General features: G+C 43.6%; 1 protein-coding gene across 3 annotated transcripts in view; it reads left to right on the top strand.

The window, feature by feature from the left end:
* SNX10 (sorting nexin 10) overlaps positions 1 to 6,595 on the top strand; it is a 106,136-nt gene that overhangs the window by 36,150 nt on the left and 63,391 nt on the right. Inside the window, exon 1 of one of the 3 annotated variants that reach the window (XM_027765932.1) lies at positions 5,566 to 5,617. The exons of the other annotated variants lie outside the window; for them this stretch is intronic. The gene's annotated coding sequence lies outside the window, so the exon portion shown is untranslated. Of the gene's footprint in view, positions 1 to 5,565; positions 5,618 to 6,595 lie in introns of those variants that run through there. 3 annotated transcript variants of the gene reach the window in all.

Here is a 6,595-nt window from a genome sequence, read left to right as displayed (position 1 = left end):
GTCCTGGACCTGGTGGCTTAAAACTCACGCCGGGCGCGTGTGCGTGCGTGCTCAAGATCCCAAGAGGAGAATGGAGGAGAAGGGATTGCGGCATGGCCATCCCCCCTGGGGGGTGATTTCTTGCTTTCTGTCTCTCTGTCTCTCTCTTTCTGTCTGGCGAGCGCACGTATCCTATAGCAAAAACCTCTTAAAAAAAAAAATCTTCCATTGTGTGGATGTACCACATTTTGTCTGTTAGTGAATGTATGAGTTGTTTCCATTGGGTTGCCTGAAAAGTCATGATACGTTTTTGCATAGAAAAACAGAAAAAATACGTCATGACTTTTCTGACAAACCAATACATTTTGGCTATTGTGAATCATGCTGCTGTGAATATTCACAAAAGCTTTTAATTTTCATGAAGTCAAATTGATCTATTTTGTGGTTGGAATAGCTTATGCTTTTGGCATCATCTAAGAATCCTTTGCTAAATCCAAGGCCATGTATTAAGTTGCTGGGAACGTTGTGAGGTATTTTTCTATGCACAAATGTGTCATGGTTTTCCCAACTGCCCAGTGGGTATACTACCATGTTTTCTTCTAAGAGTTTCATAGTGTTTGTTCTTACATTTAAGTTTATGGTCCATTTTTAGTCTTTTTTTTTTTTTAATGTTAGTGCATGCAAAGGGGGTTCTCTTAACATGTTCTCAAAATGCTGCGATCCCCTTTCCCAGCCCTCCAGCTCCTCAGGGTTCTGGGCACCCGTGCATGCACCTGCTGTGTTTTCAAGCCAACTAAGGGATCCGAACCTATGGTCAACCATGTGGCTTCCAGCCTCACAGGGCACTTGTGTAACTGTGCACCATAGCGGCTGGGCCACTTTGGGTGAAACTTTGTATAAGACAGGAGTTCAACTTAATCCTTTTGCTTGTGTGCCCATCTCAGAATGTAAATCCCTGATCTCCTTATATTGTGGAGTTGGTGGAGTTTCCTTCAAGCTGCTTCTGGTAAAGAGGTGCTTAATGCAATGTCCCTTTGTATGGGGACCAGATGCTAGACATTGAAGTTATTGGGAGAGATGGAACTCAGGGTGCTGGCCCCAGGCAGCCCAGTGGACTTTAGCAACGGGAGCCAGTTTTTCTTGTAGCCAATTTCTTTGGTCTTTTTTCTTTGATTTTTAACTTGCCAGAGGGCGTGTGCATGCTGCTGGAGAGAGACTCAGAAGTGGGAGAGAACTGAGAAAGCACTCTCCATAGTGGAGTGATCGTGCTGCAGCGTGCTGCAGCTCCTTCTCTTATGCTTTTCCCTTTCAAGATTTTGAGTTTTTTTGTTTGTTTGTTTTTTTGAGAGGTTTTTTTTTTTTTTTTGCTATAGGGCGCGTGCGCCAGACAGAGAGGGACAGAGAGACAGAAAGCAAGAAATCACCCTCCCCAGGGGGGATAGCCACACCGCAATCCCTTCTCCTCCATTCTCCTCTCGGGATCTTGGGCATGCATGCACATGCGCCCGGCATGAGTTTCAAGTCACCGGGTCCGGGACACAAACCGCGGTCAACTACGTGGGAGTCCAGCAACATAGCCATTACGCTAACTGTTGGTCCCAAGACTTTGAGTGTTTTTTAAGCAGGTGAGCCTGGGACCTGAACTGCCCAGCTGGCTATGCAAGATCCAGCCTCCTTAAACACCACATCATTGACTGGCCCTCTTTGGTCTTCAACCCCCCCCCCCAAATTTATTTATTTATTGGGTCAGCAGGTGGTGTAGTGGCTAAGGTGCTAGACTCTCACGTGGCTGACTGCAATTCAAGTCCCAGATCTTGCAACTTGAAACTCACACCAGGTGTGTGTCCATATGCCCCAAATCCTGAGAGAATGGGGAAAGGATTGTGATGTGCTTGTCCACATGGGGGGTGATTTCTCTCTTTCTGTCTTTCTTCTCTCTGGCGAGCACATACACCCTATAGCAAAAATCTCTAAAGAAAAAAAAAAGTTTATTTATTTTTCCCATGGGAGAGAGAGAGAGATAGATACCCCCAACAAGGTCCCCATGCCACAGTCAGCCCCCAGTCCCTGCTAACCTGGATCAAAAGCATGAGCACGTGGCCCTGGCGTGCTCAGGGAGGTCCTGGGGTGTGGGTCTCTGTGTGTCTTTAAGATCTTTTTAAAGGGACCAGCAGTTAGCGTAATGGCTATGTCGCTGGACTCCCAAGTAGTTGACCACGGTTCAAATTCCAGACCCGGTGGCTTAAAGTCACGCCGGGCGCGTGTGCGTGCGTGCCCAAGATCCCAAGAGGAGAATGGAGGAGAAGGGATTGCGGCGTGGCCATCCTCCCTGGGAAATGATTTCTCGCTTTCTATCTATCTGTCTCTCTCTCTCTGTCTGGCGAGCGCACACGCCCTATAGCAAACCGCCCTCCCTCCCCCCAAAAAAAGATCTTTTTAAAGATGGTGTGGTGATTAAGGCAGCTGGATCCCACATGGCTGCATGATTCGCGTTTCGGACCCAGTGGCTTGGAAAACATGCTAGGTGCTTGTATGTGTGTGCCCAAAATCCCAAGAGAAGAGTGGAGAAGGGATTGTGTTGTGGTCATCTCCTGGGGGGTGCTTTCTCACTTTGTCTATCTCCAGCAAGCACACACGGCCTATAGCAAACTAAAAAATAAAAATGAAAAATAAAACCTCTTCTCTACGTCATGACTTCCATTTTACCTCTGATCCCTCAGAACTCCGGCTGTGACGTTACTCTCTCTCCAGCTTTTCTTTCATCACTTTCCAGCCACAGTTCCCAGAGAACTGCCAAGTCTGCAGCGTTTCCTGCTCTGAGTGCTGAGAGGAGACCCTGGCCAGCCCTTTCTTCTCTTCCTGCTAGGCTGGGCCCGAGGCACCCACCCAGCCTGTGCATTGGCGTCCCTGGAGTCCCACGCCCATCCATCTGTGTCTGGAGGGCCAAATAAGCAGGCCTGCCTGTTGATCTGTGCCCGAGCAGGGCCTGACCTGGGAACTTCCCCAGAGGAGACGTGGGAGGGCCCAGCACAGTCACAGACGGGCTCCCTGCCGTGCAAAGGTTATAAATAGGCAGCCTGGGCAGCAGGTGTGAGGAAGAAAACTGGCACTAAACAATTTTGGAGTTGAAAATAATCCCACTGGTAGCATATCCTTGGGTGAGGAAAGTAAGAAATGGGTGATTTTTTTTTTTTTCTGTTTAAATAGGAAACTAGCTGAACATTGAAGAAGGAAATGAAACAGGGTGAAATTGACTTCCCTTCAGTTTGCTTTTAGGGGAGAGAGAATAAAAATGATTGCTCACATTAGGTTTTTTTTTTTAAACTTGTTTTTAAATTAATGTTAAAAGTAACAAATGTACTGTAATCTTTTGGGAAAATCTGGACAAGAAGGATGTAAACATCAGTCATAGGACCAACAGGTGGCATGGCGGTTAAAGGCGCTAGATTCTACATATGACTTTGTGGTTGGAGTCCTGGACCTGGCTGCTTGAAAATCGTGCTGGGTGTGTGTGTACATGCTCCATTTCCTGAGAAAAGAATGGAGAAGGGATTGGAGCATGGCTGCTCCTCTCCCTGGGGGATGATTTCTCACTTTCTCTCTGTCTCTCTCCTTTGAGCACACGTACGATGTAGCAAAACCAAAGTCAAACAAACAAACAAAAAGGTCATAATCCCACCACTCAGAAATGACCACTGTTAATTTTGTAGTGTGTGGACAAGAGTTCCCAAATAAACAAGTGAAAAAATAAATATGCACTTTAAAAAAAAATCACTTAACAATACTTAAACAGTCCCAATTGTTTAAATCTGTCTGTAACGTAATTTATAATGGCTACTATGCAACTGTTGTGTAATTCATTTTTCCTAATCTATTTAGGTTTACATTTTCTTTGATTGTTTTGTAAAATACTGCATTATGAACATTTGTTCATGTACAGATATTTTACTGTGTACTGAGTTTTTAGGTGGGATTCCCAGAGGTAAAATGATTGAGTTAAGGAATATAAACAATTGGGGCTGGTAGGTGGGGTGGTGGTTAAAAGGTCTGGATTCCCACAGGGCTGACTGCAGTTCGAGGCCCTGACCTGGCGGCTTGCTTTCTCACTTTCCCTTTCTCTCTCTCTCTGTTGCTCTCTGATCAAATTAAAAAAATAATTATAACAAATGGAATTAAATAAATAAATAATTCTTTTTTTAAAAAGAATATAAACCATTAAAAAAGGCTTTCGAAATATATGGCTGGGGCTAGCAGGTGAAGTGGTGGTTAAGGTACTAGACTCCCACATGATCGACCATGGTTCGAATCTCGGACCTGGCAGCTTACTTTCTCACTTTTCTGTCTTTCTCTGGTGAGTGCACATGCCCTACAGCAAATTAATAATAATAATAATAATAAATAAAATGAAGTAAATAATTCTTTAAAAAAGAAAAAAATCTATATGGCCAAATTGTCTTTCAGAAATACTGAAATAGCTAACATTCCTACCAACAGTATTTCTCATCTCTCATGATCCTTACCAGCAGTGGATTTCATATTTCTAACTTTATTTTTATTTTTTGGAAATTTATTTATTTCTGTTGTGAACAAGAAAGAGACAGAGAAGCAGCACACCCAACAGGGTCTTCAAACCATGGTCCATCCCCCGCACCCTCCAGCCCCTGATCACCATTCTGTGTGTGCTTTGTGTGTGCTTGGGCATTCAGGGAGGCCTCTGGATGTGGACCTGGAACCCTTCCATATGGGTCAGCCTCGCAGAATGTCCTATTATACCACTGTGCCAGAAATTTCTAACTTTAAAGACAAAAATAGAGTATCATGTTGGTGTGTTGTGTGTGTGTGGGGGGTGTCAAACTGTGCTGTGATCCCCCCCTCAGCCTCCTGAGCAGCTTGGATTACAGGCATGTGTCACTGTACTTGGCTTTTAGGGTGGTCCAGAAATCAAATCCAGGCCTGCCATGAGGGAGGCCTCAGCCTGCAGAGTAGTAGTGTCCAGCATGAGCTGCCTCAACTGGGCTGGTGTCTTGATTTTATTTGCACTTATTAATCTTGTTAATAACGAGATTAGACGTTTAAATAGGTTATGGATCTTTTTTCAAAACTTTTGTATTTTTAATTGTGGTAAGTAGCATAGAATTAAGCATCTTACACATGTTTCAATGTACATTTCAGCAGTGTTAAGACTATTCACACTGTTGGGACCAGCAGTTAGCATAATGGCTATGTCGCTGGACTCCTACGTAGTCGACCGTAGTTCACGTCCCAGACCCAGTGGCTTAAAACTCATGCTGGGCGTGTGTGCGTGCGTGCCCAAGATCCGGAGAGGAGAATGGAGGAGAAGGGATTGTGGTGTGGCCATCCCCCCTGGGGGGTGATTTCTCGCTTTCTGTCTCTCTGTCTCTCTCTGTCTGTCTGGCGAGCACACGCGCCCTATAGCAAAAAAGAAAAAAATAACCCTCTCCAAAGACTATTCACACTGTTGTGCAATAGATGCAGTAGATCTCTAGATCTTTTCCTTGGGACAAAATTGAAACTCTAGACTCAGTAAACAAGAACCTCTCATTTCCTCCTGTTTCTACCTCCTGGTAGCCACCATTCTACTTGCTGTCTCTGTGAATTTGGTTACTTTAAAAACCTGGTATGTGTGGAATTGTAAAGGATTTATCCTTTTGCGATTGTTTTATTTCGTTTAGCATAATATCTCTCGGGTCCTCTGTGCTGTAGTATGCCAGAATGTCCTTCCTTTTTAAGGCTGAATGATACTGCATTGTACTTAGACATTTTGCTTATCTATCCAGCCATCCGTGGGCACTTGGGTTGCCTCCACCTGTTGGCTGTTGTGAATAATGCTGCTATGATTGTGTACAAATAACTGCTCAAAATCCTGCTTTCAGTGTTTTGGGATATTTACCCAGAAGTGGGATTGCTGGATAATATGATAGTTCTATTTTGAGTATTTTGAGGAACTGCTATACTGTTTTCACGGCAGGCGCACCATCGTACGTTTCTGTCAGCACAGGGTTCCAATTTCCCCATACCCACACCAACACTTGTTATCTTTTATTATTTATTTATTTAACTATTGATTGATTGATTGTAGCTTTCTTCATGGGCATGATTTTTTTTATTGTGGTTTTGAGTTACAGTTCCCTAATGATTAGTGAAGTTGAACATACTTTTATATTATTTTTATTCACTTATATATCATCTTTGGAGAAATGTCTATCAAGTCCTTTGCCCATTTTTTAATCAGATTGTTTGTTGTTGAGTTTGACTTTGTGAAAAGATAAAATTATAATGAATTTAGTTTAAGAATCATGTTGGCTAAAGGCCAGTGGGTTATGTGGTGGTTAAGGCACTGGGCTGCCACATGGCCAAACAGGGTTCAAGTCTCAGACCTGGTGGCTTCAAAGTCACACCAGGTATGTATGACGGAGGACCAAGAAGGGATTAATATGTAGTCATCCCTGGGGGATGACTTCTCACTTTCCCTCTCTCTTTCTGTATCTGGCAAGTGCACACACCCTATGGCAAAAATCTTTTTTAAAAAAATAATTGGCTTTTATTTATGGTTCTAGAATCAGGCAATCTCTTGTTTTTTTTTTTTTTTTTGGAG

The sequence above is a fragment of the Tupaia chinensis genome, unplaced genomic scaffold (assembly GCF_000334495.1).
Source record: "Tupaia chinensis unplaced genomic scaffold, TupChi_1.0 Scaffold139943_1, whole genome shotgun sequence".
In the NCBI taxonomy this organism is placed as follows: Eukaryota; Metazoa; Chordata; class Mammalia; order Scandentia; family Tupaiidae; genus Tupaia; species Tupaia belangeri.
This window is presented reverse-complemented; position numbering and strand designations above follow the sequence as displayed.